This window comes from Pelodiscus sinensis, chromosome 19 (genome assembly GCF_052426305.1).
Source record: "Pelodiscus sinensis isolate ZL-2025 chromosome 19, ASM5242630v1, whole genome shotgun sequence".
NCBI lineage: Eukaryota > Metazoa > Chordata > Testudines > Trionychidae > Pelodiscus > Pelodiscus sinensis.
Genome location: NC_143070.1, coordinates 24360619 through 24388159, shown reverse-complemented (window position 1 = coordinate 24388159; position 27541 = coordinate 24360619). Strand labels below are relative to the sequence as shown.

Genomic DNA, 27541 nt, shown 5'->3' with positions numbered 1-27541 from the left:
CTTTTTCTTTCTAAAACCCTGGTGAAAACTGAGAGTGAATTGCTTGTAGACTGAGAATGTGAGTTAAAGAAAGGCATGGCCCAGCATAGGGCTTGAACCCGTGATCCTCAGATATAACAGCATTATGTTTTTCTGCTAACTGAGCTAGCTAAGCTGTCTTCAGGAGTCCTGCTCGTACCTCATCACACGGTAGCAGTAGCCAAGCATTCTCAACGGGTCTTTCTTGCCCCTAATGGAGGGTTCTGGTCTGTGGGGAGGTTTGAACTCAAATCCCATTCCTGACACACCCACTTCTTTCCCCACAAGGAACGGCCCCATTTCCATCTCATAGACTCATAGACTTTAAGGTCAGAAGGGACCATTATGATCATCTAGTCTGACCCCCTGCACAGTGCAGGCCACAAAATCTCACCCACCCCTCCTAGAATAATCCTCTCACCTATATCTCAGATATTGAAGCCTTCAAATACTTCGAAGAACCCAAGATGCAGAGAATCCTCTAGCTGTGATCTATACCCCATGCTACAGAGGAAGGCGAAAAACCTCCAGGGCCTCTGCCAATCTACCCTGGAGGAAAATTCCTTCCCGACCCCAAATATGGCGATCAGCTAAACCCTGAGCATGTGGGCAAGACTCATCAGCCAGACACCCAGCAAGTTCTCTATAGTAACTCCTATCATCCCTCCATTGACCTATTTCCCACTGATAATGAATGGTCAATTAGTTACCAAGATCATGTTATCTCATCAAACCATCCCCTTCATAAACCCATCTAGTTTAATCTTGAAACCAGATAGATCTTTTGCCCCCACTACTTCCCTTGGAAGGCCGTTCCAGAACCTCACTTCTCTAATGGTTAGAAAACTTCGTCTAATCTCAAGTCTAAACTTCCTACTAGCCAGCTTATATCCATTTGTTCTTGTGTCCACATTGGACAGGAGACAGGAGAAGGGGCCGGGTTCAGGATTTCTTGCACAAGAACCCGCCAGTGTAGACCTAGCCCTGCAGTCAGAGTTTGAAGGTTGTACCAAGAGGCCAGGAATGACATCCCTTGTTTTAGTATTTTATACAATTATAAAACTATATTTAGCTAAGCTGTTTGTGAGTAACTGGCAGGTACCACAGTAGCTCACATCCGCTCAAGTCCAAACAACCTCACTAGTGGCGCACATTATGAAACTCACTCCACTCATGGATGGAAAATCTCACAGAGAACACGGCCCCCGCCCATCTGCTTTCCCCGCACTGGCAGCCGCAGTCCCTTTCAGCCACTGGGACACCCTGGGAAGCGAGGCAGGAATGGGGACAAGTGAAAGTCAGGCTGAGGGGGGAAGCAAAGCTCACCTTGCCTTGCAGGGCCAGAGGCAGCAGCATTTTGGCTGTACACTGCTGTGGAGAAAAACATGCCTGAGATAAGTGGGGGCCTCAGAAACTTTGAAGCAATTGCTAAAGTAGTTCAGTTAAGAGAACGTTAGACTGAAGAGCTAAAGGTCCCTGGTCCAATCCTGGGCTTTAGCAGAAGCCTTAGTCTATTTTGGCATCTCTCCATCTCTGGCAAGCAAACATCTGCAGTCAGAGATCAAAGGACGTACCAAAAGGGCAGGAATGACGTCATAAAGACAATGATATTTCAGCCTTAGAAACTAGAGAGGGGATTTCATGCCACCTCAGAGATTGTTGACACAGTAGATCAGGGCTCTTGGCTTCAGCTGCTCCCAGCCTTGCTTCTCTGTTTTTAATTCCATGCCCCCAGGAAGGAACATTAACAGAGCCTGCCTTGGACTAAATTTGAGGCTTCCCCATACTGAGAACACACTATTTCTATTTTCTTAGACTGGAAGTTATGATGTTGATTTAAGCAATTTCAAAATAGTTTCCAAGCATACACATGCCCTTATAGTCCTGGTCTTCACAACATCCTCTGGCAAGGAGTTCCACAGGTTGACTGTGCGTTGTGTGAAGCAATACTTCCTTTTGTTTGTTTTCAACCTGCTAATATCACGGCGCATCCTTAGTTCTTCTATTATGGGAACAAGAATAATACCTTTCCTTATTTACAGTCTCAGCAACAGCCATGATTTATAGACCTCTATTTTATTTCCACTTTGTCTCCATCTTTCTAAGATGAACAGTCCCAATCTCTCCTCATGTGGCAGCTGATCCAACCCTTTCATCATTTTTATTGTGCTTGTCTGAAGTTTCCAATGCCAAGATATGTTTTTTTTTCAGGAGGAGAGGGGGATAAGGCAACCACATTTCCAGTCAGTGCTCAAGTTATGGGCACAGCATGGATTTATAGAGATGTAATATGATAGTCACTGTCTTATTGTCAAGGCCTTTAAAAATAATTTCTAACATCCCATTTGTGGCTGCACAAATTTCAGTGGGACCTGCTAGTGTTTGGCTGCAAAACCCTCCCACTTCCACTGCTTTGCCTTCCTTCCCCTTAGGTTCCTGAGAGACAATTTCTTACCTCACGCTGGGGCTACGTCTAGACTGTGGAAAGGGGGGAAGAGGACACATACCTCTAACTGGGGAACAGGGCGCATGGATCCTGCTCGTTCCTGCAGAAAATGAAACAGGCTGAGCCCTTCTCCTGTCCCTGGAGAGATGGAAATGGGTCCGTTCCTTGTGGGGAAAGAAGTGGGTGTGTCGGGAGTGGGGTTCGAGTTCAAACCTCTCCACAAACCAGAACCCCACATTAGGGGCAAGAAAGAGCCTTGAGTCAGGCAGTGAACACTTGGCTCCTGTTACCCTGAGATGGGATATTAGGAATTTTTTTCACACTCAGCCTGGCTAGCTCAGTTGGTAGAGCATGAGATTCTTAATCTCAGAGTCATGGGTTCAAGCCCTATGCTGGGCTGTGCCCTTCCTTAACTCACATTCTCAGCCTGTGAGCAATTGGCTCTCAGTTTTCACCAGGGTTTTAGAAAGGAAAAGTCTAGTCCTGGGGTCCAGCTTTAGTAGAACCAAAGAGAGAACCAACTGCAAGTTCCATCTTCTGAGGAGAAGGGAAGAGGATTTTCTTCTCTTCAGTTCTCGCCACATCAGCCCAGGGAGGAGAAAAAATAACCCTCCGCCCGCTGATTGTCCCCCGTCAGCTTCTGTAGCTTCACCTCCTGCCACAGCAGCTCCAGCTTTGAGCTACAAATATCAAGGGGCTGGTGAGGAAATTAGGCGCTTCCCTGAGAACAAGAGATGGAGTGTTCACAAGGTGCATCCCCCTCCCCTGCAGAGCAGGGTGTTAGAAAGAGCTAGGAACAGAACAGTCAGACAAGTACCATCCCTTGAAATGTGTTTCTGTGGTGTAGTGGTTCTCATGTTTGCCTAACACAAAAAAGGTCCCTGGTTCAAAGCCAGGCAGGAACAAGGGGTCTTCTCTTATTGCGGTGCCCAGGTAACTTCAGCTGCTGCTGACCAGCCTGTTGATGAGCCCAACGCTCATGTGACGGGGGGGGGGTAACGTCAGCTGATAATGCCCCTGGATGCCAACCTGGGGAAGCCAGATAAATTAGGCCAGGCAGCTGCTTGTGCCTTGGCCTCCCCTGCCCTGGGAAGCTGGTGCATTGGGCTGGCTCTGCCTGCTGCCTTCCTTGTGTGACTCTTCCCCCCCCCTCCCAAAAAAAAGCAGAAGAAAAAGCTGCACAAACTGGGTTTTGAAATTTGCGTAGCTTTTCCCAGAAGAGCAGTGTAGGGCAGACATAGCCTGAGTGTTGCTCAGCACTGGTAGGAGACGGGGGGGATAAAACAATCTAATGGCACCTGAAGCCTTTCAGAACAACTCCCAGCCCCAACCCCAAGAACCAGCCCTTCCCTCTGCCCTCACTGGAATTTATGGTACCAGACAACACCTTTGAATTCCAAGGTGCAGCCATTCCCCATTTCCCTCCAGCCTCTGAGGGGTCTCAAGGCCTGTGCAGCCCAAGAAATGTGATTAGCAGCTCACACCCACAAACTTTTTGTCAATTTCAGTGCAGCCTAAGGGTCACTTATGAAGCACGCAGGACAGTCCACCACTCTCCCAGCTGAGCTATGGAAGGGTACCTGAGTGCTGCTGGTTTGTCCATGTTGGCCCATCTACAAGTGTCAGGGCATGTGCTCTCCCAAGTGAGTGGCATTGCAGAAGAACCCAGGAGCACTTCCCATGCAGAAGGACCCCTGAGCTAGATCCATTCACGTCACAGCAAAAGTAAAATAACTAGCTGGGTTCTTCTCATGGGTCTTTTTTTGTTTCAATGTCTCTAGGGGTGCAGAAGGGGCAGACCCAAAAGAACCAAACCGGTCGAGTGCATCTTGGTCCAGCCTCTCACTTGTGCTGCTCCCTCTCCCAGACTGTTCCTACGCCCAAGGCAATAGCTCCACACCCAATGGATGGGTGAGCAGAGGCCAGGGGGCAATAGGCAGAGCCTGGCAGCTGCTGGGACCGGACCAGAGGGCATCAGGGGAAGCAGCGAGAAACACAACCTCAGCCCCCTGCGTCTCTAGCCAGGATGGTGGGTTTCATGGTCCCAGCTCATCTGAGCCAGCTGGATGAGAGGCCGAGCCCCAGTGGGCATTAGACACCCGGCAGAAGGCACAAAAATCTCTTCTCACCAGCCTGAGGACAAGAAACCTAAAGCAGGAGGGTTTTGCAACAACCAGCCTAGGAAAATCCCACTGACAGTTGAACTCAGGTTGCAAAGTTCAGAGCCCTGAGCGCTGCCCCTTGCAGCATGGGACAAACAGCTGATGTTTTTGGTGGGCACCTGGGACTCTCAGCTCTCAGGCTGCCTCTGCTCTCCCGGCTCCCTCCAGCTCCCTCATCCCAGCTGCTTGTTTAAGTTTTGTTTTTACTTAAGTACCAGCTGTAGTAGAAGCCGTGTGACACTCTCCCCTCCCCCATCACGGCATGGACAGGTCGCCGCCCCCAACCAGACTCTGGAATGGCCCCCTGTATTTCCCTGGCCCCCTGGGGCTGGCAGGAAAGAGGCCCAGGGCCAGGCTAGAGCCAGGGGAAGCAGGAAGCAGGGAGATCCCCAGTCTACACAGCTCCTTTTTGTGCAAAAGCCTCTTGTGCAAAAATGGACCCCAATTAATTATGCAAATGAGCATGGCAATATGCTAACCTGTGCTACATTTGCATGAGCTTTTGCGGAGGAGAGATGCAGTATGGAGATAGCCTAGGTGGTGGAGAGCCATGAAGTGACATAGACTCAGGAAAAATCCCTGGGCTGCAATTCTTAGTTACACACAATAAGAATAATTCACCAGCTCAGACGTGATTTCTAAACCCCCAAACAAGGAAAATAATAAAACCTGATGGACTAGGGCCGTGGTCCCCAGTGCGGTGCCCGCAGGCGCCATGGTGCCAGCTGGGCCATTTATGTGGCCTGCGGAGCAATCTGGGCTGGCCCGGGCATGCGGCAGGTGCCAGCCCCAGGAGCATGGGTGGCCCCTGCCCGGGGTCACAGCACATGCTGGTGCCGGCCCCAGGCACACGGTGCCTGGAAAGCCCCTGCCTGGGGTCACAGCACATGCTGGTGCCGGCCCTGGCTCCGGGGTCGCGGCACAATCCGGTGCTGGCCCCGGGCGCGTGGCGCATGCTTGGCCCCGCCCCCAGGCACGTGGCCCATGAGCGGCCCCGCCCTTGGAGGCGCGGTGCGTGAGCAGCCCTGCCCCCAGGCACCCAGCATCCCCAAAACGTTGGGGACCACTGGATTAGGGAGACTTTTCTCTACCCACACATTGCAGGAAATCCAATTGTCTGCAAGTGAAGACTGTGTGGCCTAATGGATAAGGCGTCTGACTTCGGATCAGAAGATTGAGGGTTCGAGTCCCTTCACAGTTGCATTTACCTTCCTTTGTCTGTGCTCATGGATCCTGATGTTGCTGCCCTGGAAAGGTCCTATGTGGCAATGTGGTTTTTCTATAACCCCATTGGAAGGCCTGTAGCTGTTCAGTAGGTCTAAACTATGGGGGATATTGCAGGGCAGGGGGGCTACTGGTTTGTGAAAGCAGGACTGGTGGTGCCAGGAGAGAAGTGGCAGCCTGGCCTGGGGTGGGTGGAGCATCAACCAGCAGGGAGGGGGTCTGATCAAGGCACAGAGATCCTGAATAAACATTGAAAAGCCTTTTAAATATCCCTGCTCCTGCCAGTGCCAGTGAGGTTTAAGGCGCTGCCATGTGTCGGAATGGAGAGAGCCTGGTGCATTCACCATCCGGAATGAGAATATGGATACAAAATTCCAAAGATGGCGTCGGCTTTCTGAAAATAAATGAGCCCCTTTTCAGTACATGATGTGGTGGCGCAGGGTTTATTGGATTACTCTGGTTCTGCTGGTGGAAGCAGAGCTGGCTGGGGGAAGGGAGGAGCAGTGGGGCTGGCTGGGAAAGATGGGGGGAGAACTGATGGGAGGAAGCAGGGCTGGTGTGGGCAGCAGGGCTGGAGGGGGTAGATCAGGAGGAGAAGTGGGGGAGAACCGCCAGGCCGACAGAGGGTGGGGTGAGCGGGAATGTCCAGGGGGAAGCAGGGGGAAGAGAATTGGCCGGCGGGGAGTGGGACTGATCCGGGCGCATGCAGATCCTGGGGCGCTGCCCGTCCCGTGCATGGTCCTGGCGGAGCACGAAGGAGTCTGGCCTTCCAGATTCCATTTTGCCACCCCCTCGAGTAGTGTTGTTTGTCAGTGTGATAGTCTGGCTTGGATCTGTTCCTGTCTGCTAGATAATTGATTTTGCTGGGTGTAAATCAGCTAAGGTGGTGGGGTTTGATTGGTTAGCTAATTCTGTTACAGTATGTTCTGATTGGTTAGTGAAATTATACTAAAATAATTGGTTAAGGAAGAACTAAGCAGTATTGAGTTTCTCTATATAAACTGGGGTCCAAGAAGGAGACCAGCAAGAAGAAGGAAAAGGGGAGAAGAGACGAGGAAGGAAAAGGGAAAGGAAGAGAGAAGACCTTGAAGCAGAACTCACCTCCAAGGCAGCCTAAGACCAGAACAGCCAGAATTCCTCTGCACTACAGTTTGCTGTGTGAATACTGTGGTAGGTGACATTGGGAAATGAGCCCTGAGTGAACCTCTTGGGTCACAGCTGCTGGAACAATGAGGTAAGATGAATGAGTGGGGAGTTGTCATGGAAGTTAAGACTGGTTTCCCTGACTGGGAATTGAACCCAGCCCACAGCAGTGAAAGTGCTGAATCCTAACCACTAGATCCTCAGGGACACATGAGTAACCATCTTTCCTTACTTACATTAGCCTTTCACAGGCCACTTTCTGTCCCCTTCAGGACGAGGGTCCATTTTCCATTGCCCAGAGGGGACAAGAACAGAAACCAAACAGAACATCAGAACAGCCAGACAGGGCCATGCCAGTTGCCCAACTAGCCCAGGATCCTGTCTCATGACAGCAGCCAATTTCATTGCCCAGTGGGAATCCTCAGAACAGACAATTAAGTGCTGCCTCCTGTCGCCCATTCCTAGCTTCTAGAATACACCAGCTTGGGACACCTGCCCTGTCCCTCCTGGTTAAATGCCACTGATTGACCTTTCCTGCATTAAATTATCCAGTTCTGTTTTGGACCTTCTTGTAGATTTCACCTTCACAAGATCCTCTGGCAAGGAGTTCCACTGGGCGCAAAAATGCTGCCTTTTAGTTTATTTTTAATTTGGTTACTTGCCAGTTTCATTCTCTCGCCCAGGATCCGGCTGGCCATCGGGCTGACTAACGCCATCAACAGATGAGTCCCCGTGAGACTTCCCAGCCCAAGTGCAGAGACTGTGGAGTCTCCCACTCCCAGCCCAGTGGCAGAGGGGCAGCGCCCTGAGGAGGCGGGTCCCGAGGCAGCAGAGACTTTTGAATGGAGCGGAGACGTAAGGTCAGAAGGAAGGGGAACAAGTCACCTCTTCTCACGTGAGATGTGCTGGGAAACTACCAGATCTGGTGCAAGCCGAGCTCCAAGGGCTGGTTCCTGCCCTGGTGGCTCCTTGCAGGGCCTGGCTTGAGAAGCGCCAAGGAGCCGTGTGTGGCCAGGAGAGAGGGAGCAGAAGGAACGTGGCTGAAGGAGCAGGGTGGGGGAGTAGGAACAAGGGAGGGTGTCAAAGGAAGCGGGGGATGTTGGGTGGTAAGAAAGCCAGGAGAACGAGGTGGCTGGGGACTGGGCATGAGGCGGGACATTATGTAGTTTTGTGTCCCCGTGCGGCAAAAGCACCAGCCACACTGCCCCAAAGGTGAACAGCCACAGTAGTGGCACTTGCAGGGTTGGTCCTGGACTGTGTGGCCGCAATGACCTGGTCCAAGGCAAGGCATCTCTGAGAAGTCTCAGCCCCAGCCCTGCCTCCTCCCATCTCAACTTAACCTGTTTCACTGTCTCCCACATGCTCCTGAAAACCAGCACACAGGCCGCCCAGCCCTGCACCAGGGGCAGACCCTGGAACTGCCTTGTGGGCACCCAGGAGAACCGCAATAAGAGCAGACCCTGTGTTTCTACCTGGCTTTGAACCAGGGACCTCTTGCATGTTAGGCTAATGTGATAACCACTACACCACAGAAACACACTTTAAAAGGGTTTCTGCCACTGCACTTAAACTTGGGCAAATATTCGGATGCTAAGCCTTTGGCCAACAGAGATTGCTGTGGGGCAAAGGAATTCTCTGTTGTCAGTTTTGTGGCCTCAGGAAGGGACCAAACTGAAGGAGGCCGGGCCCCAGCCTGGGGACTCCAACCTAACCCCTGAGAGGCTGCTGTGCCTGGCACTGGCAAGGCAGGGCTCTGACTGCAATTGCTGGGACAGGTGAGCCAGCGCCAAGTGCCCTTGTGATTCCCTGGGGGTGTCAGTGCCCAGAGACCCTGCAAGTGCCACCTCTGCAGCTCCTGCGACCGTGGAGAGTGACTCTCGTCCCCCCTCCCTTGGGATGGGCAATGGCAACAGGTGGAGGAGCTGGGAGAGAAGTCCCAGAGAGCAGCCCCATGACTGAGCTGGCCAAGCAGCTGCTGGGTGTGGGGGAGGTGAGGGAGGCAGCCCCCAGTGGTGCCTGGCCAATGTGTCTGCTCTCCCTGCCATCCCTCCTTATGTAGCTGGAGGCAGCTTCCTGCAGTTGAGCTTGGCCATGTCCTCACAGCAGGACCAAAGGCAGCAAGAGCAGACTTCTGGCCGCTAGTCAGGTTCTCTCTGGTCTTAGTTGGACTCACTAAATCGAACTCCAGAAGGTTGATGGCAGCCCGTCCTCCCCAGCTGAGTGTGGTTCTTGTTCTTCTGCACAGCCCAGCCCACGGAGAGCCAATGGACATCTACATCACACCCTTGTTGAATTGCTGGAAATGCAAACCAGACACACAGCGGGTTTGAGCTGGTTCCAGCTGAGGGATGGGTTTGCCTGGTTTATGTGTATTGGTGCCAGAAAACTTTAATGGTTTGTATTCATTTAAAGAGTCCACATACAACAGAAATCCAGGAGGCAATAGAACTGGAGAGGTAAATGTTTATTCAAGGAAGATTTCCTAAGTGAGCACTTGAATTTGAACCAAGCACCACTTGATCTGCAGTCAAACACTCTGCCACTGAGCTACAACCCCACACAAAGCAGATCCCTGCAGCCCGTATTGAACACTAGGCAGGGAACACAAGGCTTTTGTGTAACACACATCTCAGGTGGGATGGACTCTCACTGACCCCAGACTGAGATGGACCCTAACGAGGAATTTGTCCAGAACGCAGCAGAGCTGGGGCAGGACACAGGTTCTGTCTGCACAGAAAAGTTATTTTGGAATAATGGCCGTTTAGAATAACAATGCCAAAGTCTGTGCAGCAATTCCGTTAATGTGAAATCATCTGAAGTAATAGATGGCTTATTCCAACTTCTGTAAACCTAATTCTACAAAGAATAACACCTATTCCCAATTAGCTATTTCAGAATAATGCTTGTGGAGATGCTCCACTTCCGCTATTTCAAAATGGCTCCTCCCTAGGCCCATTCTAAGTTATTTCTACCAGGGCTCTAAATCGAGATAACTCGTCTACATTAGCGGAGCCTGACTCGGACTCATTCTGAAGTTTCCCTGCAGTGTAGACGTGCTATTTTGAAATCACTGTTCAAGAATAGCTTATTCCAAAATAAATGTGCCGTGGAGATGTAGCCAGAGAGCCCTGAGAGATGAAACTGTTGGGCTATGTCTACACTCCCGGCTTCTTGCGCGAGTAATATGCAAATGAGGCTAAGCATGGAATCTCGCTGACCCTCATCTGCGTACCTAATGGGCCACCATTTTTTTCAGAAGAGGCCCTGGCGCAAGAAAGAGCATCTACACTGCCCCTTCTTGCGCAAGAAAAACCCTCTTACGCAATGCCGTTCTTCCTGAAAAGTAATAGATGTAACTCATTCTTGCACAAAAGCCTCTTCTGAAAAAAATGGTGGCTCGTTAGGTATGCAAATGAGGGTCAGCGAGATTCCATGCTTAGCCTCATTTGCATATTACTCGCACAAGAAGCCGCGAGTGTAGACATAGCCTTGGTGGGAAGCCAGGAGAGCAGAGGCCAGCCTGAGACCTGAATGTCCCAGGTCCCCAGCAAAAGCTGCATATGTAGGTCCCATGGTGTAAGGGGCAGCACTCAGGACTTTGAATCCTGCAATCTGAGTTCAAGTCTCAGTGGGACCTGCTGGGCTGGTTGCTGTGAGCTCCTTGTGCTCTGTAGGTTTTACATTCCTTGTCCTGAGGTTCCCCAGAGGCAGTTTTACTCCTGTGCTGGGTGTCAGAGGCCCAATGGAGCTTGGTCCCCAGACTGATGAGAGTTGTGGTCAGGTGCCTGATGCTCTCACAGCTGTTGGTCAGGTCACCTGCCCAGCCAGTGCTGGAGGCAACCAGACAATGTGAGCGGGTCAGAGGAGGGATTGGGGGAAGGGTCCTGAGTCCTGGCTGCCAGCCACGCACCTTGGCAGAAAGACCAAAGGCCCCTGCACAAAGTGCATTGTGGGAATAAGAGTTGGGGCAGCAGGAAAGGGGCTGGCCCCTCAGTACCAGGGCACGGGCAGGAGAAGATGGGAGTGATTCCTGCTATCTCTGGGGTCTAGCAGCTTTTCACCCCAGCTTTGTGGGAGGCCAAGTAGGAAGGGGCCACTGGTGGCTCATAGCCCCCTGGCCTGCTGTGTCTGTGGAAAGGGGGGAAGAGGACACACACCTCTCACTGGGGAACAGGGCGCATGGATCCCACTCGTTCCTGCAGAAAATGAAACAGGCTGAGCATTTTGCAGAGAACAGGCCAGAGCCCTTCTCCTGTCCCTGGAGAGATGGAAATGGGTCCGTTCCTTGTGGGGAAAGAAGTGGGTGTGTCGGGAGTGGGGTTCGAATTCAAACCTCTCCACAGACCAGAACCCCACATTAGGGGCAAGAAAGAGCCTTGAGTCAGGCAGTGGAGAACACTTGGCTCCTGTTACACTGAGATGGGATATTAGGAAACTTTCTGCATGCAGCCTGGCTAGCTCAGTTGGTAGAACATGAGACTCTTAATCTCAGGGTCATGGGTTCAAGCCCCATGCTGGGTGGTGCCTTTCCTTAACTCACATTCTCAGCCTGCGAGCAATTGGGTCTCAGTTTTCACCAAGGTTTTAGAAAGAAAAAGTCTAGTCCTGGGGTCCAGCTTTAGAAGAACAAACTGCAATTTCCATCTTCTGAGGAGAAGGGAAGAGGATTTTCTTCTCCTCAGTTCTAGCCACATCAGCCCAGGGGGGAGAAAAAATAAGCCTCCGCCCACTGATTGTCCCCCATCAGCTTCTGTAGCTTCACCTCCTGCCACAGCAGCTCCAGCTTTGAGCTACAAATCTCAAGGGGCTGGTGAGGAAATTAGTCGCTTCCCTGAGAACAAGAGGTGGAGTGTTCACAAGGAGCATCCCTCTCCCCCACAGAGCAGGGTGTTAGAAAGAGCCAGAAACAGAACAGTCAGACAAGTTCCATCCCTTGAAATGTGTTTCTGTGGTGTAGTGGTTATCACGTTTGCCTAACATGCAAAAGGTTCCTGGTTCAAAGCCAGGCAGGAACACAGGGTCTTCTCTTATTGCAGTGCCCAGGTAACTGCAGCTGCTGCTGACCAGCCTGTTGATGAGCCCAATGCTCATGTGATCGGGGAGGGGGAGGGGGAGGGCAACGTCAGCTGATAATGCCCCTGGGTGCCAACCTGGGGAAGCCAGATAAGTTAGGCCAGGCAGCTGCTTGTGCCTTGGCCTCCCCTGCCCTGGGAGGCTGGTGCTCTGCCTGCTGCCTCCCTTGTGTGACTTGCCCAGTGTAACAGGCCAAATGTCAGAAAAGCCTCTTCCCCCCGCCCCCCCCAAAAAAAGCAGAAGAAAAAGCTGCACAAATTGGGTTTTGAAATGTGCGTAGCTTTTCCCAGAAGAGCAGTGTAGGGCAGACATAGCCTGAGTGTTGCTCAGCACTGGGAGGAGACAGGGAGGGATAAAACGATCTAATGGCACCTGAAGCCTTTCAGAACAACTCCCAGCCCCAACCGCAAGAGCCAGCCCTTCCCTCCATCCTCACTGGGGTCTGCTGGGAACTGTCTGGACTCAAGCCCACCCCAGTTTCACCCTAAGGATTGCCTGTTCTGTAAAAGCTGCGCCCTGGAAATGAGAAAGCAGCTAAAGTGACACTCGTGGGACTTGAACCCACAAACTTTGAATGTCTAGCTGGGCTCACATGAATCACTGCAGCTTAAAAGAGTGATAGAAAAGTAGCCATGTTAGTCTAGGGTAGCTGAAACAAAATACAGAAAAAAAACAGTTTCTTGCCATTTTAACTCAGAAAGGACATTATCTCAATGACTTAATTACCTGCCTCCTGCTTCAAAAGCCTTTTAAAACTGCACTTTAAAGGGAATCCTCTGAACTGTTATTCATGCTAAAATTCGACACTTTACGGCGGGGTCCTAACAAAGACTCTAGTTATCTTACCCATTACAAAGATAGCTTCCCCAATTATCACCTCTAATATCATTAGCTCACAGACATTTACCTTCCCCCCCCCCCCCGCATACCCGTTCTGTTCTGAAATTTGATTTCTCCTTTTCATATGTGTTCGGTTTTTTTAATTGTATCCATTGTATGGTTGTGACAATTTTCTTCCACTATTTGATCTGAGGAAGTGGGTCTGGCCCACAAAAGCTCATCATCTAATAAACCATCTTGTTAGTCTTTAAAGTGCTACATAGTCCTGTATTTTGTTGCAGCTTAAAAGTCCAACATGCTTTCCATTGCACCACAGAGCCTGATATCTCCACTCTCTGCTTTGCAGCATGGCAATTGCTGGTGGTAAAGAAAGGGGAGCCAGGTAGGAAGAGGGAGGGGGCCACTGAGCCCCTGACAGTAAAAGTAAGGGATAAGAGCTGAGCCACAGTTGGAGAATGTGGGCATCGATCCCACTGCCTCTCGCATGCTAAGCAAGCGCTCTACCACTTGAGCTAATTCCCCTGCTGCATTTACAGAGGCCTTCTTGGAGGCTCTTCCCTTCTCCACAGCGACGTCTGTCATCTAGGTCAGTTAGTCGTGGGAAAGGAGAAGGCTCCGAAAAGGCCTCAAGGGCAACTCTCAAGGAGACTCCCTGCAGCAAAGCCATGGGGGGGGGGGGGGGGGGGGGCTCTGAGATGGCCCCTGCCCTGCAGCTTGTCCCACCTGGCCATTGTCATGAACTCTCTGTGAGGTCACCACCTCCCAAACTCCTTTAGCCAATAAGCTGAGGGGCTGCAAAAGGCCCTTGTGATGTCACTGCCACACCCACCCCTGCCCTCCAGGGCTCATGTCCTGCCCCAGGCAGCCCCTTTGCATGGCTGAGCTGCTCCCAGGGGTGAAAGTGACACATTTCTTACAGGGAGTCCGGGGAGATGAAGCAGCTGGAGGGAGCCAGGAGAGCAGAGGCCAGCCTGAGAGCTGAGAGTCAGAGGTGCCCACTGCATTTTCCCACCACTCATCCTATAGTGTAAGGAACAGCACTCAGGACTCTGCATCCTGCAATCTGAGTTCAAATCTCAGTGGGACCTACTGAGACTTAGCTGGTTGTTAAAAGGTTCAGGTGCTTTGACTTCCATCCCCTGAGGCTCAATAAGAGATGTTTTGTTTCTCTTGCTGGGTGTCTGAGGCCACTGGAGCTCCATCTCCAGATGGAGCAGGCCGGCGGGAAGGGCCTGATGCCATCACAGCTGCAGGGCAGGTCACCCACCTGGCCCCTGAGCTCAGCCTGTGCTGGAGGCAGCCAGACAGTGTGAGCGGGTCAGAGCGGCGATTTGGGGAAGCGTCCTGAGTCCTGGCTCCCAGCCACGCACCTTTTTACAAAGACCAATGGCCCCTGCACAAAGTGCATTGTGGGAATAAGAGTTGGGGCAGCAGGAAAGGGGCCGGCACCTTAGCACCAGGGCACAGGCAGGAGAAGATGGGAGTGAATCCTGCTACCATGGCTTGGCCCAGGAGGGCTGGGATCTAGCAGCTTTTCACCCCAGCTTTGTGGGAGGCCAGATAGGAAGGGGCCTCATAGCCCCCTGTCCCGCTGTGTCTGTGGAAAGGGGGGAAGAGGACACATACCTCTCACTGGGGAACAGGGCGCATGGATCCCACTCGTTCCTGCAGAAAATGAAACAGGCTGAGCATTTTGCAGAGAACAGGCCAGAGCCCTTCTCCTGTCCCTGGAGAGATAGAAATGGAGCCGTTCCTTGTGGGGAAAGAAGTGGGTGTGTCGGGAGTGGGGTTCGAGTTCAAACCTCTCCACAGACCAGAACCCCACATTATGGGCAAGAAAGAGCCTTGAGTCAGGCAGTGGAGAACACTTGCCTCCTGTTACCCTGAGATGGGATATTAGGAACCTTTTTGCATGCAGTCTGGCTAGCTCAGTTGGTAGAGCATGAGACTCTTAATCTTAGGGTCATGGGTTCGAGCCTGATGCTGGGTGGTGCCCTTCCTTAACTCATGGACTCTGGTGCTGATGGTGGAATAGAAGCACCTTATGTTTAAACAGCTGCCATGTGAATGTACTTGAAAGTCACAAGCATCAGTGATCTGTGTGAAAGGCAGGTGGCCAGTAATTAGAGTCCCAGGTATGTTGTGTGCACAAAGGAAGGTAGGAATGTGCACTGGGTAGTCTGATAATGGGGTTTAGTGAAAAGTAATAGGTGTAATTGCATTGCACAGGAGAGTTTTTCTTGTGCAAGAAGGGGCAGTGTAGACGCTCCTTCTTGTGCAAGAGTCTTTTCTGAAAAAAGTGGTGGCTTATTAGCTATGCAAACAAGGCTCAGCAATATTCCACACTTAGCCTCATTTGCATATTACTCATGCAAGAAGCTACAAGTGTAGACATAGCCCAGGTGTCCCTTCTGATGGGTCAGGCACCTTCTTCTCAAGAGTCTCAGAGTTTGGGTACCATGTTGCCCTAGGAAGGGGTGTGACCAAAACACAGGCCTCACTGTGAGCAGGATTTGAACCTGCACAGGGAAACCCTATTGGATTTCAAGTCCAACACCTTAACCACTCAACCACTTGGCCATCACAGCTCTGAGTCTTAGTAGCTCAGGGAAACTGGTAAATAATTCCAGTGCCCAGGCCTGACGTCACCTGACAGAATTCACACAGCAAACCATTTCAACAGTCATGCAGAGGGGTCCTGGCCGCTCTGGTCTGAGGCTGCCTTGGAGGTGAGTTCTGCTTCCAGGTCTCCCTCCTCCTCCTTGGTCTTCTTCCTTCCTTTCCCTTTCCCTCCTTCTTCCTCTTCTCTTCTCCCCTTTTCCTTCTTCTTCCTGGTCTCCTTCTCGTTTCCCTGTTTAGATAGTGATAATTTAGTCCTGCTTAACCAATTATTTTAGTATAATGTTACTAACCAAAGATAACATACTATTATGATTTACCTAACCAATCATACTCCACTGCCTTTGTTGATTTTCCCCCAGCAAAATTAATGATACAGCCGACAGAAACAGTTACAAACCAGACAGCGATCACACAGACAAACAATAGGAAAGTGAGGACAATAATCATAGAATGCCAATTGCACAAACACAACTATTGCTAAGCAGTGTTTTGCCAGACAAAGTGCTGTTAACTAAGTTCTCTCTACCCAACCTTAGATCTGTTTCTTACTTGGTGACAGTGGGGGTCAATAGGATCAGACCCCCTGGTCACAGCCTAGTGTGACCCTATTGAAATGCCATTTAGATGGAAGGGGAGCCCAGTCTCTACAGTTAATTGCTGCTGCTCTGCAGTCTGCTTTAGTTTAGATCTGCCAAATAGCTAGAGGACTTCTAATGGACACACATTGTTACAGAGAACCATTCCAAGCATAAGACACCCAGACCCACACGCAAAGTCAATATAACTGTAAAGGGACTCAAACCCTCAGTCTTCTGATTCAAAGTCAGATGCCTTATCTTTTAGGCTACACAGTCCTGTTTAGGAACGGGCATTTTGAAGTGTGTAAGAAGGGAGCAGTCTAGCTAGCCCCGCCCCCTCCGCTTTGTTCTGCCAAAGCCAGTTGGGTGGGGTGGGGCTGCTTATGGGGAGGCAGAGCCCTGTGCCTGTCTCAGGGCATCCCAGGGAGGCTCCTTGCAGCCCAGGAGAAGAAGGGGGCTCTGGGTGGAAGGAAAACAAGCAAAGCTGGTCCGAGTGGCCATGAGCTAGAGCTCCAGTTCAGCCTAATTGAATCACTGCTGGCTCATGTAGGGCCCATGGGCTGTGTCTCGACGGACCAGTTTTTCCGGAAAATCAGCTGCTTTTCCAGAAAAACTTGCCAGCTGTTTACACTGGCCACTTGAATTTCTGCAAAAGCGCTGACTTCCTACTTTTTGCGCAAAAGGGCCAGTGTAGACAGCAGAGATTTCTTTTTTGCAAAAAAGCCTCAATCAAGAAAATGGTGATCGGGGCTTTTTTGCAGAAAAGCGCATCTAGATTGGCCACGGACGCTTTTCCGCAAAAAGTGATTTTGCGGAAAAGTGTCCTGCCAATCTAGACGCTCTTTTCTGAAAATGCTTTTAATGCAAAACTTTTCTGTTAAAAGCATTTCCGGAAAAACATGCCAGTCTAGATGTAGCGATGGTGTAAGAGGCAGCACTCAGAGCTCTGAATCATGTGATCCAAGTTCAAATCTCTGTGGGACTTGCTGGGGTTGGGCTGGTTGCTGCAAAACCCTCCAACTTTATGAGCTTTGGGCTCCTTATCTGCAGGCTCCCCAGAGCCTCCTGCTGGGAGTCTGATGCTATGGTCTGCCTGGCTGAGATGGGCTGGGCCCTAAAACTTAACCTGCCTGGAGCTTGCTGCTTACCCTTGTGGTCTCTTTTGTGGTCCCCAGGAGCTGCCAGGCTCTGACTCTTGCCCCCCTGGCGCTAGCAGGTGCCCCCCCCCCAACAATCTTTTAAATTGTTCTTTCTGGTCCCTCTCAGGGTGTTTTTCTCCTCAGCAGCAGCGCACAAGAGAGAAGCTGTTGCCAGTGGCCCTGCAAGACAAGATGAGCTTTGCCTGCCCCCCTCAGCCTGACTCGCTACTTGGCCCCATTCCTGCCTCCCTTCCCAGTGGCCAAAAGGGGCTGCGGCTGCTGCCGACAGGGAAGAAGCTGGGAGGCAAGGTGCTGGCAGCAGGAGATTCCGGCTGCTTCTTTACCGTGGGTCTCAGTGTGCCATGCCGGCCGCCAGCCACCTTGACCAAACCTGAAAGCATCTGGACTAGTGACCCCACATAACAGTGAGTTGCTAGTGGCCCTGTCAGAGACGAGGTGCCTTTCTGAAAGGGCCATTTGTGAACTCAATTCCTGAAGGCCAGCTAGCTCAGTTGGTTAGAGCGTGGTGCTAATAATGCCAAGGTCATGGGTTCAAGCCCCATGTTGGCCACAAGGTTGTTTGCTGCAGTGACTACTCACCCCTCTCCCCCCCTGGACATACACTTTAGCTGCCTGCTATGGACAGGGAAGCAGAAACAGGCAAAAGGCTGAGAGCTTTGCAGGACTGAGGCCAGAGAACTGGTAGGAGGAGGATCCATCCTGCACAGACCCAGTGGTTTAAAGGGTCTGGCCAGCTTTCCCCTAATGGCAGGGAAAACTCTTCTCTTCCCTCCATTGTCCCCAGTGGGGTGACCTGCTCCCTGATCCCAAATTCCTGCTGCTGCAGTGGCTGGCCCATGGCTTCTCCAGCCCAAGCCGCAGAGGGAAGCTCCATATGTCCAGGAGACTGGGACCATGTGCCCAGCCCACAGCGCTGCTGCCAACCACCTGGTCACCTGCTTCAGTGGCCCAGCAGCCCCTCCCCCAAAACCTGCTCCTGCTCAAGGCCCCCCTGAACCCACCCAGGCTCCTGCTCCTCTGACTTCTGCACTAGCCAGCCCACATCTCAGTGAGTCGCCCGTGGCCCCATCAGAGACGAGCTCGTGGCAGCGGCAGAGACGTCCCTGCAGCTGCCTGTGGGGTCTTTCCCAAAGGGCCCCTCGTGGGCTGCTGGCTCAGCTGTTTAGAGCTTGATGCTGATAACGCCCAGGTCGTGGGTGCAAGCCCCATGCTGGCCACAGGGGTGTCTGGTTTGGTGACTTGCCTTTGTGCAGCTGCCTGCTATGGACAGGGAAGGAGAAAGAAGCCCTGGGAGGTGAAGCAGCGGGAGGGAAGCAAGGAGCAGAGTGTCAGCCGCCAGCCCAGAGTCACAGGTGCCCTCTGCCTCCTGGGATCGCCCCTCCCTGAGCCGCCAGCCCCCTGTCTCTCACCGTGCGCCCCGTGGGGAGTCCACTCGCTCTGGGCTCTGGGGGCCTCCCGCTCCCACAGGGAATGACACAGCCCTGTTCCCTAGCCCAGAGCCACTCCCAGCCCGTGTGAAACAGGAGGGTTCATTGAGCGTCTGACACAGCACAGGGACCCAGGCAGGCAGCAGGGGCTGCGGGTGAGGAGTGAGGGCACCAGAGGGGGCAGGGAAACAAGTAGCACCAAGACTCTTGCCACCAGGGTCTGGCCACCCGACTCTCTGCCCAGGCTGCTGGGCCCCCGACCACTTCAGCTGCCAGGTCAGCCCGGGAGCTAAGGCAGGAATGGGGGGAGGAGCCAGTCAAACTGCAGGTGGCAAGAAACACCAGTCTCGCCTTCCTGGGCCGGGCACGACGGCATCATGTTTGTGACACGGCTGCCAAACATCCCGGACAGTTAATAACCAGCTAGAGGGGTTTATGGGTAGCTCAGTGGGGGGAGCCTAAGATGAAATGTTTAAAGGTCCCTGGTTCAATCCCAGGCTTTGCCATGTCTCTCGGTGCAGCAGGGCCCTCTCTGGTCCCCTTGCTGTGCTAGTGCCCTGTGACATCCCCGCATCCATCTTAGCCACAGCCCAGCACTGGAAACTCCCGTCCATCTGATTAACCCCCTTCACTTCCAACCCTCCCTCAGAGTCCTTGCTTTCTTGGATAAAGTCCCCTCCCTTGTGCGTGTGGCTGGCAGTGGTTACTAGATGGATCCATTTGCATGTAGCTTCACTGAAACCCCCCTTGTTGGCCTGCGCCCAGGTCAGTCTGTGTCACTGGCTCAGGGATTTCTCCCCCCAGCACACTGCAGAGAAAGCCCTTGTGTGTGAAAGGGCCCCAGGGAGCACAGAAACCAAGTTAAAAATAAACTAAAAGGAAACATTTTTGCGCCCAGTGGAACTCCTTGCCAGAGGATGTTGTGAAGGTGAAATCTACAAGAAGGTCCAAAATAGAACTGGAATATTGAATGCAGGAAAGGTCAATCAATGGCATTTAACCAGGATGGACAGGGCAGGTGTCCCTAGCTGGTGTATTCTAGAAGCTGGGAATGGGCGACAGGAGGGATCACTTAATAACTGTCTGTCCTGAGGATTCCCTCCGGACAATGAAATTGGCTGCTGTCATGAGACAGGATCCTGGGCTAGTTGGACAACTCACATGACTCAGTCTGGCTGCTTTGATGTTCTGTTTGGTTTCTGTTCTTGTCGCCTCTGGGCAAGGGAGAATGGACCTGCCACCCCATCCTGAAGTGGACAGAAAATGGCCTGTGAAAGGCTAGTGTAGGTGAGCAAAAAGGCAAGTTTCATGTGTCCCTGATGGTCTAGTGGTTAGGATCCAGCACTCTCACTGCTGTGGCCTGGGTTCGATTCCCAGTCAGGGAAACCAGCCTGTGGTTACATGTGACAGCTACCTAGTCTCTTTTCTCACCTATGTGACAGCAGCTGTGACCCAAGAAGTTACTTCAGGCTCCTTCCCACCTCTCTGGCACTGCTAAGACAACACTTGCCATTTTCAGAAGGGGCAGAGCTGGGTCACTCAAACTGCCCTTTCCCTCTCCCATGTCTGCAATCCTGCTGGAAGCTCTGTGGCACGCACAGCACTAGCCTGTGTAGTCAGGTTGGTACAAGATCCATTGGTTCAGTTTGGTTGTTGAAGGAGACAGAACTTGCTGCAGCCTCAGTACCCTGCGGAAATGACCCACCAGGCCTGGGCCCCTCGGAGAGGCAACGATTCCCCACTGGCCAGGGCAGAGCCTCCCTCTGACACAGTCATGGAGCCTTCTCCCCCTGGTCCTGCCTCCCCATTCACTCAGCTCTCACTGCTCGGTGCTGCCAGGGAGGGGCCTCACCGCTAGTCAGTGTTCCTGTTGCAGGAGCAGGTGAGTTTTGTCTTGTGCACCAATATTGAGGTCGTGTGTCTCTGTTCGGGGGTGAGCCCCCATGGCGCCTGCCACTTTACTAACAAATATCTTAGCTACACGTTATGGGAGAAAGACACTAACCCAAGGGATAATTAACACTGGGCTGCGGCTAGTCTCTGCCTCCCACAGGGCCACTAGGGAACAGATGGGAGACAAGGCATGAGGCAGATCCAAGGGGCTGGCTAAATCCAGTGTGAGAAGCAAATGGAAAAAGACCCAGCAGCAGGTGAGAGAAAAGAATGAAAACATCAGGATCAAGACCAGAGCAGTTCGGCTATGTCTACATTGGCAAGATTTTGCGCAAAATCTTGCCGCCTGTCTACACTGGCCACAAGTATTTGCGCAAGAACTCTGAGTTTGTAACATACAAAATCAGTGGTTCTTGCGCAAACACTCTGACGCGCCCACTCACGGATAAGCTCTCTTGTAAAGTATTCTTGTGCAAGAGGGCCAGTGTAGACAGCAACATTAATTTCTTGCACAACAAAGCCCAATGGCTAAAATGGCCATTGAACCTTTCTTAAACAAGAGAGCATCTACACTGGTACAAATGCTTTTGCACAAAAGCACATGCCAGTATAGATGCTCTCCTGTACAAATGCTTTAATGCAAAAATTTTTGCATTAAAAGTATCTGCACAAAATCATACCAGTGTAGATGTAGCCTACAAGTAAATCCAGACATTAAACAAAAACCAAGACAAAACAATAAAGTGAAATCCCCATTCCTCTGTACTGCAAAACTAATTTTGAACTTTTGGACATTAGCTAACCACTCAGCCTGTGCTCTCTTCCTCCAGCTTCCCAACAGGAAAGAAAGAACAATCATCAACAGCAGACAGCAATTACATTAAAGCAATACTGTCTGCTTGCTTCATGCTCAGAAGAGAACACTGTCATTCATCCTCATGGATAGCAAGACCAACCACTTTCAGCTGTATTTCTCTAGTTACCAACTATAGAAATAATCCCTGAAAGTACAATCTTATTAACACCCGCTTCCCTACACACCCACACTCATGTGCATTCACTTTCTCCTCATGAGGAATGTTTTCACACAACACTTAGAAAACTAAAGAACAGAAATAATCTCAGCAAAGTGCTTGTCCCAGTCAAACACGCTCTACCAGGTTTAGAAATCTGCATATTAGAATATGCTCCATGTCCCTGTTTACAGAAACATGCCTCCTGATTAGCATGTGGAGCACCTGGCAGCCAATCAAAATCTCCTGGGCTACATCTATACTGGCACCCTTGTCCGGAAAAGGGATGCAGATGAGCCAAGTCAGAATTGCAAATGCAGCGGGGATTTAAATTTTCCCTGCTGCATTTGCATTAACATGGCTGCTGCTTTTTTCCAGCTCGGGGCTTTGCCGGAAAAAAGCGCCAGTCTAGACGGGATCTTTCGGAAAATAAAGCCTTTTCCAGAAGATACCTTATTCCTCTTAAAATCAGGAAAATTTAAATCCCCACTGCATTTGCAATTCTGACTTGGCTAATCTGCATCCCTTTTCCGGAAAAGGGTACCGGAGTAGACACAGCCCTGCTGTTTCTTCCTGAAACTGCAGTTCCTGGGGCTCCTCTAAGTCAATGGTAACAAACGGCCAGTCCGCAGACCAGCAAGGGGCCAAGAACCCCTGCCTGCCGGGCAGAGGTGGAAAGTAATAAAGTAGAAATACTTGATTACACTACTCAAGACCTTTTTTGGGTATTTGTACTTTACTCGAGTAATTTATTTTTGTCACACTTTGATTTTTATTCAAATTATTTTATTTTTTTAGACAATATTGTACTTTTTACTCCACTCCCATTTCCAGAGGTGCTGGGTTACTCACGACTCGCATTGTTCTGATTTGCTAAAGCCCAGCTGCATGTGCAAGCACCAGGCATCCAAAAAACAGCCAATCCACAAGCACAATGCCCCTGCCAAGGAAGAAGCCTTTTAATAGCTGCTCCAACACCTTGTCATTCAAACCCAGTATCCCTGCAGGCTCTGCCAGCCTGAGACCTGAGCGAGCAGGGCGGCTGCCCAGGGCTCCGTGCTGAGGGGGTGATCTGAGCAGTCTCACGTGACCTTACCTGGGGCCAGGCAGCTAAACAGGAGGGAACCCAGCAGCCGGGATCAGGGGGGACAGAGGCACTTACTTGCACCGGGTGAATCCTCTGCTCTAGGGGTGTGGCATCGAAACCTTTTGTGCTGGCTGTAATGTTTTTCCTGTATTTAAAATGAAGTTTGATCAACTAACATGAGACAGTTCAAACGCTTAATCATTTAATGATTTAAGTTAAAATTTTCTCCCCAGCTGCAGCCCTAGCAAAATGGCTGGGGTGTGATTATGTCATTAGTGGTGAGTGTCCATTAGTAACCAAGAGTCCATGGAAAGGTTTGGGGAGGGCAGGGGCTCAGCAAAGGGGTGGGGTTTTGGGGAAGGGACGGGATAGATCCGGGCTTACCCTGACATTTAAAAGGTGACCTTGGGGGCATGTGGCACCCTGAGCAGGCTCTGATGTTCCCTGCGTGAGCCCCAGAACCAGCCCTGAGTGAGGGGGGCAGAGGGGGAGCAGCTCACACATGCCAAGGGGCTGACCAGGGGCAGGACATGAGCCTGCCAGGCAGCAGTGACATCACAAGGAACTTTTGCAACTCCTCAGCTCATTGGCTGGGAGACAGTGACCTCACAGAGTGTCCACGGCAACAGCCAGGTGGGACAGGCTGCAGGGCTGGGGCATCTCAGAGACTGGCTGCCTGGAATCTCCTTTGTGAGGTTTCCCCTTGAGGGTAGAAGGGATTGAGGGTCCCATCTGGGAGTGTCTCTGTGGAGATTTCCCCTTTCCCCAGGCTGCAGTGGGAGGGGCTGGCACTGAACTGAAGAGAGAGCTGGGAGAAGCAAGAGGAAGGGCTGCAAACATCCAATGAGGATGGGATTTGAACCCAGGCATACAGAGCACAATGGATTAGCAGTCCATCGCATTAACCACTCGGCCACCTCATCTAAGCTGTTGGGTTTTGTTACCAATTACCCAAAGCCATCACTGCCAGGAACCTTTGTGCCACTTGCTGGCTGGCCAGGGACACCCAGGGTAGGAAGGTTTTGGCTTTTCACAATGTTCCCTGGGCTGTTGTACAAAGCTCAGTGCTCGTAACAAACCCAAACACCTCTTGGCTACATCTACCCTGCAGGCTTCTTACACAAGAATTGTTTTGTGCAAGAGTTCCTGTGCAAAATGTCTTGTGCAAGAGCACGTCCACACTGCCATGTGCTTTTGTGCAAGAATGTCCATGGCAGTGTGCACGCTCTCTTGTGCTGGAAAGCTCTGATGGCCATTTTAGCCATAGGGATTTCTTGCACAAAAAAACCCTGTTGCCCATTCATACTACCTTCTTGTGCAAGAGCTCTTGCACAAGAGGGTTTATTCCTCATGGAGAGAGGGAGAGGAATAACTCTTGCCCAGGAAGCCCTTTTGCTTCATTTTGCTGTAAATTTACTTGCACAAGAACGCACGCACAGTGTAGATGTTCCTCAAGTTTATGCACAAGAACGGCCATTCTTGAGCAAGAAGCCTGCAGTGTCGACATAGCCCCTGGGTGCCCAGAGAGGGGCTGTCTAGTCACAGTCTGGCTTGGCGCGGGCTCTGCAATGGGAAGATGTCCACAGAGCAGGCAGATGGCAGCGGCACACGGCTCTGGTGGGCCCAGCATCCAGAGGAGCGTTTCCGATATGAGTGTTTACTGACAGCGTCCGTCTCTGGTCTGATTTTACAGTGTGGTGAGACACTGGCACCCACAGCAGCATGGATGGGGTGGCTGGAGGGAGTGGCTGGCGGGTGGCCGGTAGGAGCAGCGGCAAGTGGCCAACGGAGTGGGTGAGCCTCATATCTAATGAGCCACCATTGTTGTGGAAGAGGCTCTTGTGCCAGAAGCTGACAGGGGACAATCAGCGGGCGGAGGGTTATTTTTTCTCCCCCCTGGGCTGATGTGGCTAGAACTGAGGAGAAGAAAATCCTCTTCCCTTCTCCTCAGAAGATGGAAATTGCAGTTGGTTCTCTCTCTGGTTCTACTAAAGCTGGACCCCAAGACTAGACTTTTTCTTTTTAAAACCCTGATGAAAACGGAGAGCTAATTGCTCACAGGCTGAGAATGTGAGTTAAGGAAGGGCACTGCCCAGCATGGGGCTTGAACCCATGATCCTGAGATTAAGAGTCTCATGCTCTACCAACTGAGCTAGCCAGGCTCTCTGTAAAGCATTTTCTACTATCCCATCACAGCATAACAGGAGCCAAGTGTTCTTCACTGCCTGACTCAAGGCTCTTTCTTGCCCCTAATGTGGGGTTCTGGTCTGTGGAGGGGTTTGAACTCAATCCCCACTCCCAACACACCCACTTCTTTCCCCACAAGGAACAGACCCATTTCCATCTCTCCAGGGACAGGAGAAGGGCTCTGGCCTGTTCTCTGCAAAATGCTCAGCCTGTTTCATTTTCTGCAGGAACGAGTGGGATCCATGCGCCCTGTTCCCCAGTGAGAGGTGTGTGTCCTCTTCCCCCCTTTCCACAGACACAGCAGGCCAGGGGGCTATGAGCTTCCAGAGGCCCCTTCCTACTTGGCCTCCCACAAAGCTGGGGTGAAAAGCTGCTAGACCCCAGCCCAAGCCATGGCAGAGGTAGCAGGATTCACTCCCATCTTCTCCTGCCTGTGCCCTGGTGCTGAGGGGCCGGCCCCTTTCCTGCTGCCCCAACTCTTATCCCCACAATGCACTTTGTGCAGGGGCCGTTGGTCTTTGTGCCAAGGTGTGTGGCTGGCAGCCAGGACTCAGGACCCTTCCTCCAATGCCCCCTCTGACCCGCTCACAATGTCTGGCTGCCTCCAGCACAGGCTGAGCTCAGGGGTCAGGTGGGTGACCTGCCCTGCAGCTGTGATGGCATCAGGCCCTTCCAGCCCACCTGCTCCGTCTGGAGATGGAGCTCCAGTGGCCTCAGACACCCAGCAAGAGGAACAAAACGCTCTTTATTGAACCTCAGGCCATGGAAGCTGAAGCACCTGAACCTTGTAACAACCAGCTGAGTCTTAGTAGGTCCCACTGAGATTTGAACTCAGATTGCAGGATTCAGAGTCCTGAGTGCTGCCCCTTACACCATGGGACCTGTGGTGTGAAAGTGCAGTGGGCACCTCTGACTCTCAGCTCTCAGGCTGGCCTCTGCTCTCCTGGCTTCCCTCCAGCTGCTTCATCTCCCAGGACTCCCCACTTTCACCCCTGGGAGCAGCTCAGCCAGACAAAGGGGCTGCCTGGGGCAGGACATTAGCCCTGGAGGGCAGGGGTGGGTGTGGCAGTGACATCACAAGGGCCTTTTGAAGCCCCTCAGCTTATTGGCTAATGGAGGTTGGGAGGTGATGACCTCACAGAGAGTCCATGACACTGGCCAGGTGGGACAGACTGCAGGGCAGGGGCCATCTCAGCGCCCCCCCACCCTCATGGCTTTGCTGCAGGGAGTCTCCTTGAGAGTTGCCCTTGAGGCCTTTTCGGAGCCTTCTCCTTTCCCACGACTAACTGACCTAGAAGGCCGATGTCTCTGTGGAGAAGGGAAGAGCCTCCAAGAAGGGCTCTCTAAATGCAATAGGGGAATTAGCTCAAGTGGTAGAGCGCTTGCTTAGCATGCGAGAGGCAGTGGGATAAATGCCCACATTCTCCAACTGCAGCTCAGCTTTTATCCCTTATTTTCACTGTCAGGGGCTCAGTGGCCCCCTCCCTCTTCCTACCTGCTCTCCCAAAAGAGACAGACCTGGCTCCCCTTTCTTTGCCACCAGCAATTGCCATGCTGCAAAGCAGAGAGTGGAGATATCAGGCTCTGTGGTGCAATGGAAAGCATGTTGGACTTTTAAGCTGCAACAAAATACAGGACTACGTAGCACTTTAAAGACTAACAAGATGGTTTATTAGATGATGAGCTTTCGTGGGCCAGACCCACTTCCTCAGATCAAATAGTGGAAGAAAATTGTCACAACCATATATATCAACGGATACAATTAAAAAAACCGAACACATATGAAAAGGACAAATCAAATTTCAGAACAGAACGGGGATGCGGGGCGGGGGGGGGGAAGGTAAATGTCTGTGAGCTAATGATATTAGAGGTGATAATTGGGGAAGCTATCTTTGTAATGGGTAAGATAACTAGAGTCTTTGTTAGGACCCCGCCGTAAAGTGTCGAATTTTAGCATGAATAACAGTTCAGAGAATTCCCTTAAAAGTGCAGTTTTAAAAGGCTTTTGAAGCAGGATGCAGGTAATTAAGTCATTGATATAATGTCCTTTCTGGCTGAAATGGCAAGAAACTGTTTTTTTCTCTATTTTTCTGTATTTTGTTTCAGCTACCCTAGACTAACATGGCTACTTTTCTATCACTCTTTTAAGCTGCAGTGATTCATGTGAGCCCAGCTAGACATTCAAAGTTTGTGGGTTCAAGTCCCACAAGTGTCACTTTAGCTGCTTTCTCATTTCCAGGGCACAGCTTTTACAGAACAGGCAATCCTTAGGGTGAAACTGGGGTGGGCTTGAGTCCAGACAGTTCCCAGCAGACCCCAGTGAGGATGGAGGGAAGGGCTGGTTCTTGCGGTTGGGGCTAGGAGCTGTTCTGAAAGGCTTCAGGTGCCATTCGATCGTTTTATCCCTCCCTGTCTCCTACCAGTGCTGAGCAACACTCAGGCTATGTCTGCCCTACACTGCTCTTCTGGGAAAAGCTACGCAAACTTCAAAACCCAATTTGTGCAGCTTTTTCTTCTGCTTTTTTTTGGGGGGGGGGGGGGAAGAGGCTTTTCCGACATGTGGCCTGTTACACTGGACAAGTCACACAAGGGAGGCAGTAGGCAGAGCCGGCCCAATGCACCAGCCTCCCAGGGCAGGGGAGGCCAAGGCACAAGCAGCTGCCTGGCC

The 27541-nt window shown here is 51.6% G+C and overlaps 1 protein-coding gene and 10 non-coding genes across 11 annotated transcripts in view; 7 read left to right on the top strand and 4 right to left on the bottom strand.

The window, feature by feature from the left end:
• Window positions 1-27541, top strand: part of LOC142820483 (butyrophilin subfamily 1 member A1-like) — a 646031-nt gene that overhangs the window by 425068 nt on the left and 193422 nt on the right. The gene's annotated exons all lie outside the window — the stretch shown is intronic.
• On the top strand, window positions 5755-5827 carry TRNAR-UCG (transfer RNA arginine (anticodon UCG)). The gene has a single exon. It is a non-coding gene; the product is annotated as a tRNA-Arg (tRNA).
• Window positions 7129-7200, bottom strand: TRNAE-UUC (transfer RNA glutamic acid (anticodon UUC)). Its single transcript has one exon. It is a non-coding gene; the product is annotated as a tRNA-Glu (tRNA).
• TRNAQ-UUG (transfer RNA glutamine (anticodon UUG)) lies at window positions 10559-10630 on the top strand. The gene has a single exon. It is a non-coding gene; the product is annotated as a tRNA-Gln (tRNA).
• On the top strand, window positions 11442-11514 carry TRNAK-CUU (transfer RNA lysine (anticodon CUU)). Its single transcript has one exon. It is a non-coding gene; the product is annotated as a tRNA-Lys (tRNA).
• TRNAV-AAC (transfer RNA valine (anticodon AAC)) lies at window positions 11936-12008 on the top strand. The gene has a single exon. It is a non-coding gene; the product is annotated as a tRNA-Val (tRNA).
• On the top strand, window positions 17743-17816 carry TRNAI-AAU (transfer RNA isoleucine (anticodon AAU)). Its single transcript has one exon. It is a non-coding gene; the product is annotated as a tRNA-Ile (tRNA).
• TRNAE-CUC (transfer RNA glutamic acid (anticodon CUC)) lies at window positions 20007-20078 on the top strand. The gene has a single exon. It is a non-coding gene; the product is annotated as a tRNA-Glu (tRNA).
• Window positions 21388-21603, bottom strand: LOC142821707 (small nucleolar RNA U3). The gene has a single exon (XR_012898393.2). It is a non-coding gene; the product is annotated as a small nucleolar RNA U3 (small nucleolar RNA).
• On the bottom strand, window positions 24776-24848 carry TRNAK-CUU (transfer RNA lysine (anticodon CUU)). The gene has a single exon. It is a non-coding gene; the product is annotated as a tRNA-Lys (tRNA).
• Window positions 25684-25755, bottom strand: TRNAQ-CUG (transfer RNA glutamine (anticodon CUG)). The gene has a single exon. It is a non-coding gene; the product is annotated as a tRNA-Gln (tRNA).